Source organism: Lonchura striata, chromosome 3 (genome assembly GCF_046129695.1).
Source record: "Lonchura striata isolate bLonStr1 chromosome 3, bLonStr1.mat, whole genome shotgun sequence".
NCBI classification, from domain to species: Eukaryota; Metazoa; Chordata; class Aves; order Passeriformes; family Estrildidae; genus Lonchura; species Lonchura striata.
In genome coordinates, this window is record NC_134605.1 from 66,088,442 (window position 1) to 66,095,606 (window position 7,165).

Below are 7,165 nucleotides of genomic sequence, written 5' to 3' on the forward strand. Positions count from 1 at the left end.
ATGGGGTTATGCATAAGGTTAAAATGTCTACAATGTGACAGCCAATGCAGCAAGAAGTCTTCCCCTAAAAGAGAGAAGCAAAGCTTACATTGCACAACTATCAGCAATCAGCTGATTAGAAAAGTTAATTTGGCTGGACTGTTGTACCTGTATTTATTGTTTTCAAAAGTGTTGAGTGTAGCATGCCTTGAAGCTGTATGAAAGGGAATGATTAAAGCCATGTTGATGTTTAAAACTGAGTTTGCTTACTTAATTTCCTTACCTCTCCCCATGAGCTTCTGTTTGGCCTTGAACAGCAATTCACTCACCTCTAAGGTTGTTTCCACTATAGACCTCAGCCTGCATGGAGACATCCTTTAGATTGAAAGCTGTGTGTGGTAGGGGATTATCCTGCAGGACATGAGGAGAATGTCTTGATGAACAGGGCCTGGTGACAGCAGTGTGAAAGTCTTTACTGAGGTATCTCCGAGGAAAGATATCATATATGGCAGAATTTCAAAGAAGCCCAGCATGCTCCATCTAATTATACAGCAACTCCAGTATCTGTGCAAAGCACAGTCCATGGTGGAGCAGAGAGGATGTAACAGGTATGGGAGCTTGACTTGACAGCAAAAAAGAGACCTTATACCAAGATGTGTTACATGGTTTTAAATGCCTTTTCTCCAAGAAGCAAGTGATCATATGTAGGAAGAACATAAAGGGATTGTGCTACCCTAAAAAAAAAGCTTAAAATAGGAGATTATTATGCTTAAGTAGCATTTGTGCACATTCTCCTGCCCAGGGCAGTAAGTATTCCAGCAATCTAACCATTCCTCTTGTCAGTCACAGGGACATTAAATGAGCCTGAAACAGATTCTCATCCCCAGAGCACAGAACATGATTCACCTTCCAGAGTCATAGCAAAGTCTTATCCTAGCGCTCCCAGAGCCATGGCCCATAGGTCAGGCCATGTGAGACCGAAGGGACCAGCTCTATTTTCTGGCCCAGAGCACGTTCTGCTTGCTTACTTTGGAAAGGTCCTGAAATCACTTCTCAAAACATTAACACAGGCACGTTTTAGATCTCTGAGAGAAATAGAGAGAACAAATGTCTCCAAACACAGTGCTGTTCACAGAGAAATCAAATGGGAAAATGCTGTTTGTTAAGGCCAGCAGGAGGCTGCTCTGGATGTAAACATTATTTAACATTTTTAGGGCTTATGTCATCCATTGTTTATAATGCTAAATGATGCATTCTGAAGCCACTATCATACAATGTAGAATATCTTCGGGGAGAATGAAGACCATGAAGGCCACCAAGTGTCTGACATCCTCTTCTCCAGAGCATAATCCCCTCAAGATTTCAGTAGCTCTGGCTGTGTAGATGCCTTTCAGCTGCCCACAATCTTTATAGCAGTTCTTTGGCAAGTGCTGGAAACAATGTGAGCTCCAGGCTTCCTCCCAGCAGCTCTGCTGATGGCTGTTGAACTACGGTGACTCTAAATGTGTGGGTGACCGTCAGGAGGGTCAACTGACAGCAGTGTCTGGGATGCTGCTCATAATGAATGACACTGAGGTGTGCTGACTCTTCCTACCCTTCCCAGTTGTGTCTTCAGGGACAAGGAGCACTGCTTGACATTATGCCACTCTCTTTGAGCAAAGGTAAAGTACCATCCTCTAGGTAATTTCTGTTGATGTGTCTTCATCTCCTTGACAACATTCTGAAAGATGGCACAGCTGCCCAAGGAGTGTGTGTGCATGTAAAGAGGTGCATCTCCTCCTTTTTGTGATATGCTCTGCTTCTGAAGAAAAGATAGCTGGATGTTTTGGCTACAAATAGTTCAAAACTCCTCTTTTGTGCTGTCACAGTGAGCACAGGACTTGAGTTGTTGCCAGACAGTGATCCATCCCTGGGGAGTGGGACTTCCTCTGTTCATCTGCAGCCATTCTGGCTTTGGCTGATGCAAGTAAAAATCTCCCACTGCTTGGCGCACCAGACACAGCTCTGTTGATACAATCTTACACTGTCATGAATATCATGTTGACACTGGCTGTTACTTAGTAAATGTCTAGCCTTTGCCGATTTCTCTGAGGTTTTTTGGTTTTTGGGTTTTTTGGGGGGTGTTTAAAAACAAATAAACAAAAACACAAACAAAAACAAACAAACAACAACAACGACAAAAAAAAAAAAAAAAACAACAATTCTGTCCAGGATGTGAAAGGAAAAACAACAAAGTTTTCCTTTTTTCCTTTTTCAGTTGAAGTAGATGGGAAAGTCTATGATAAGAATCAGTATATTTGAGCATTCAGAAAGCAGTAAAATGACAGAAATGCAGATGTGGGCAGGTTTGTGTCACAGAATTATACTCTACATAGAACCATAAAATGGTTTGGACTGGAAGGGACCTTAAAGATCATCTAGTTGCCAAGGGCAGTAACACCTTCTGCTAGAGCAGGCTGCTCAAAGCCCCATCCAACCCTCCAGGGATGGGGCATCCACAACTTCTCCGAGCAACCTGTGGCATTGTCTCATCAACCTCACAGGAAATAATTTCTTCCTTATTTAAACCCATCCTGATTCAGTTTAAAGCCGTTATTTGTAATGAGGGTATAGAAATCACTACATGCCTTTGTAAAAAGCCCTTCTCCATCTTTCTTGTGGGCCCCCTTTAGGGACCGGTAGGTGTTGTAAGGTCTCCCTGGAACCTTCTCTTCTTCAGGCTGAATAACCTCAGCTCTCCCAGCCTGTCTTCACGGGAGAAGTGCATCTGGTCTCTGGCTGTTTTTGTGGCCGTCCGCAGGACTCGCTCCAGCATGTGCGCGTCCTAACATGAAGCTGAATTACCGCGTCTGTTTTCTTTAGCCGAGTTTTGTCTCGGACAGTGACCTTTCTTCGCTTGAGTTGCAATCCGTGAGAGCGGTACGTGAACAGGATGCCTTTTCGGGAGGACCCATCCCGCCGGGTGCCGGCGATCGTCCCGTCTCTCCTCGCCTCTCCTCGGGGCGCGGCTGGGAGGGTTCCTGGGGCGGGCTGGAGCGGGGCGGGGCGGGGCGGGGCGGGGCGGGGGCCGCTCCCGCTGCGGCAGAGGGTCCGGCCGAGGCAGAGGGTCCCGGTCCGCAGAGGGTCCGGCCGAGGCAGAGGGTCCCGGTCCGCAGAGGGTCCCGCCGCTCCTCGCCATCCTCGCCATGCTGCCGGCGCGCCTCCGCCCGGGGCGGCTGCTGTCCGCCGCGCCGCTCCGCCCGCCCGCGCGGGGAGCCGCGGCCGCCGGGGATCCCGCCCGTAGCCCGGGCACCACCCGCGGTAAGGGGCTGCCCGCAGCAGCGGGGGAAGCGGAGGCGCCGGGATCGGCCCCGCGGCGGCGTCCCGGGGCCGACGGGGAGACGCGCGGGCGGGCGGCTTGGGACCGGGACGGAGTGAGGCAGGGCTGCCCGGTGGGGCGGCCCGCCGGTAGCACCACAGCTCGGGTGGTCCCGAGCGTTCTCCTGCTCGCTCGGGTACCCACAGCCGGCGGGAGGTCGAAGCAGACCCGCAGAAACACTCGCTGCGTGCGGGGATATTCCAGAGACGGCGCGGAGGTGACTCTGCGTAGCCGAGACCTGGAGATGTAATCCCTAAATTACTCTTCCAGCGACCAAAATGGGGAGGGTTTTCCCCTTCTATACCTTGCTATCAGTCTTAATTCTCTCTTAGTGCACAGTTTACCAAGTGAGTTGTTTTTTTTACTCTTTAAGCTGAGCAGGCTCACAGGATGGTTGCAAGTTACAAACCTTCGAATTTTGACAAAAAAATCCTCCTCTGGACTGGACGTTTCAAGACAGAAGAAGAGATTCCTCTGAGGATCTCGTAAGTGTGCTGGCCTTGTCCAAGGGTAATGGAGCTGAAGGGAAACCAGCGGTATGATCCTGATTCTGTGGAAAATTTAAAGTTTTTCCACAGAGCTTAAAACGGCTGGTTTTACAGCACTGAGACTTGGAAACAAATTAGAGGGCAAGAGAATTTCCTGTCCTGGTTAGAGGTTAAGATGAGAAAATGTTCCTTGCTCGAGTCCCTAGAGCCTGGGATTAAGAACTGGGTCCATCTGAGTAGACAGCCTTGGTTACATTTATGTACTGGCTTGTTTGTTTTGCTTATTCCTAACGTGCAATCAGAGAACGATGTTATTAGTAAACAATATTTTCTGCTTACAGCTTGAATAAACTGTTCTAAGGGAGCTGTCACTGAATGATTACATACCATAAATTATTTTTTATTATAGAATATGAGGAAAAATAGGGAAGCCTGAAACCTCTGTAATGTTTAAGGCTCCCTTTTCTTAGGATGTTAGATAGCGTGTTAGACATCTCTCCAGGACACTACTCTATATCACCACAGTATGTCCTGCCTTAGGTGACACCTTGAGAATAAAGTGTGCAGAGCTGTGTAAAGCAACAGGTCCATCCTCTGCCTATCCTTGCTGGTTCCTGACAGTTTCACTGGAGTGTGCTGAGCTGGACAGTGGCTTTCTGGATAGCTTAGCCTATCTTGTGCTGTTAGTTTCACCATCTTCCTCTAGAGGAAGGTTCAGACATGTCTCAGGAGTTGTAAATGCTATTCAACTTTCAGGAGATGTTTATAAAGACATGGCATTTGTCAGTCATACAGACACATGCACAAAAATCACTCCTTTCTGGCCTGGCAGGTGAGTGTCACCACTTTGCTTTCTGGGTAAGCAATGTATTTTTAGAACTGCAGGACTATACTATATTATACTGTACTATACTATACTGTACTATACTATACTATACTATACTATACTATACTACACTACACTATACTATACTATACTATACTATACATAGTAATATACTAGAAGTAGTTGATTGTTAGACATTGAGGCTGAATTGTGGCACTGTTTTAACTCTTGTCAAAAGAAGAATTGCAAGGTGTTGCTACCTCTGAACACAACCTATCTGATGAAGATAGTTTGTACTATGAAACAAATCTGCAGGCTTTATTCAAGGTTGTTGTGGTTTCTTTGGGTTTTTTTTTTTCAGCCCCAGCTGTTGCTCACTTCAGCAGAGGTTTACCTGGAGTCTTGATAAGGATTGAATAGCAAAGACCCTAATATGCAATTAGGAAAGAACATTGTAAGGTCTGTTTTCCTAAAAGCAGATGCAGAAAGCAGAGAGAAAGTGAAAATCTGCCTCAGAGGAGTTTCAATTAGTGCACTGTGAAATATAATTAGGCTAATACATCAAACTAATAACATTTATGGTTTTGCTGTTGTTGCCACAAATGGATTATTGGATTAATGATCCTACATGCCAGTCTGATGTGCAGTTTGTTTTGAAGATGATTTTAATCACTGTACAAACCAGAAGCAGTTCCTTAGAACTACAGGCATTGTTAGTCACCTGCAAGACACAGTGTGCACAACACGCTCCTGTGTGTGCTGGCAAGGAAGGGCTGTGAGCACTGCTGATAACAGGACCTGTCCTCTTCCACCACACTGAACCTTACACTGCAGTCCTCAGCCTTGGTGCAGGCTTACATGGGCATGTCAAATCCCCAGCTCTACCCCATCCCACCCTGTTGCTCTTTAAAGTAAATATAAAGGTTTTTTGAAGGAAAGAGAGCATTACACCATGTTTACTTAGAACACAAAATCAATTCTTTATGCAACTATTCATTTTACACATATAGTTGTGGGTTTATACATATGTATAAAACATGTACTCATATCTTACAAATATCTATAAATATATGTATAAAGTTTTCCCATGATGAATTATGAAAGGAAAATAGTGTACAGGCAGTATTATTATGAATATCTTAAAAACTGTACTCCCAAGTATAATGCTTGACTCAGAAAAACTCAGCTGAATGTTTTGGGACAATTTTCATGATTTCCTGTACTACTGGTTCCCAGGGACACACTGCTGGCCCAGAAGGGAGGAGGGTGGAAATGGGAGCTGTGCCAAAGTAGATTGCTGGGCTGTAAAACACCTATTTGCACCAACTACTTCCAAAAAGAGGACAGCAGTTTTCACTATTTTTTGCCTTTGATGACCAGCAAAAACAATCCTGTAGATTGTTCTTGTTTAAGTGTGTGCTCCTGAAATAACAAGGTGGTTGACATCAGCTGCCCACTTTCTGTCAGGCTGCTTTAATAAAGACCTAAAACCTTTAATTCATAGTAGTACAAACTTTGCTTTAACCAACAATTGGAGGATTTAAAGCCCTTAGCCTACAGAAGACCATCGGAACAGGTTAGATACAGCAGTAATTGGTTTCTAAAGTTAACTTTGAATAAAGGGAACTTGCTTTTACTCCATCCGACACCACATATACATGTCCATCTGTTTTAAACAGACAACCCTGCTCAATTTTCACTCTGTTTATAAGGTATGATTTCTGGTGTATTTACCCCAAGCATTTATTGCCTGAGCAATTTTTTTCCCAGCTTAAAAAACCCCAAAACTGTCTAAGTCCACTAAGTGTTGCTTTGCCATGGGAAATGGATTAGGATCAGAAAATGACTGTTACAAAACTAACCACAGCAAGCTGAAGATGCTTGTTTCAGAAGCTAATTCTATATTTATTTTTAAATTGTGATGTTATGTCTGCAATGCTTTGAAGAGATACTTGGCCTTTTTCAATGACTCAATTCAACTACTTTAATTGTAGGCCAGAGATGCTAGACAAGGCAAGAAACAAAGCTCGAGTGAAAGCCTGTTACATCATGATTGGGCTCTCAATTATTGCCTGTTTTGCGGTGATTGCTTCAGCTAAAAAGGTGAGATATGACCGTGTAGCATACTGTAAAATAATGGAATTCTGTGAAAAGCACACAAATCTAAACCAAGAGCAGCAGCTTAGAGCTGCCCATGCTTCAGCTAATCTAGTCTCTGAAACCCCAGCTGCCCTAAGTGGCTGTTACCCATTCCCTAGGCTGGGTAGCTTTCCCTGGGTGCATCCTTACTCCTATGCTGTTACTTCCTCAGGCTGCTGCACGTCACGAGTCCTTAACGAGCTTGAACTTGGCAAAGAAGGCCAAGTGGCGGGAGGAGGCTGCGCTGGCTGCAGAGGCGAAGAACAAGTAACTTTGTCTGAAATGCTCAATGTCCTTGGAAGAGCAAAATTAACTGCTGCTGAGAGCGATTAGTGAGTTTCACCCCTAAACAGACAACTGTAGCATGCTCACCTC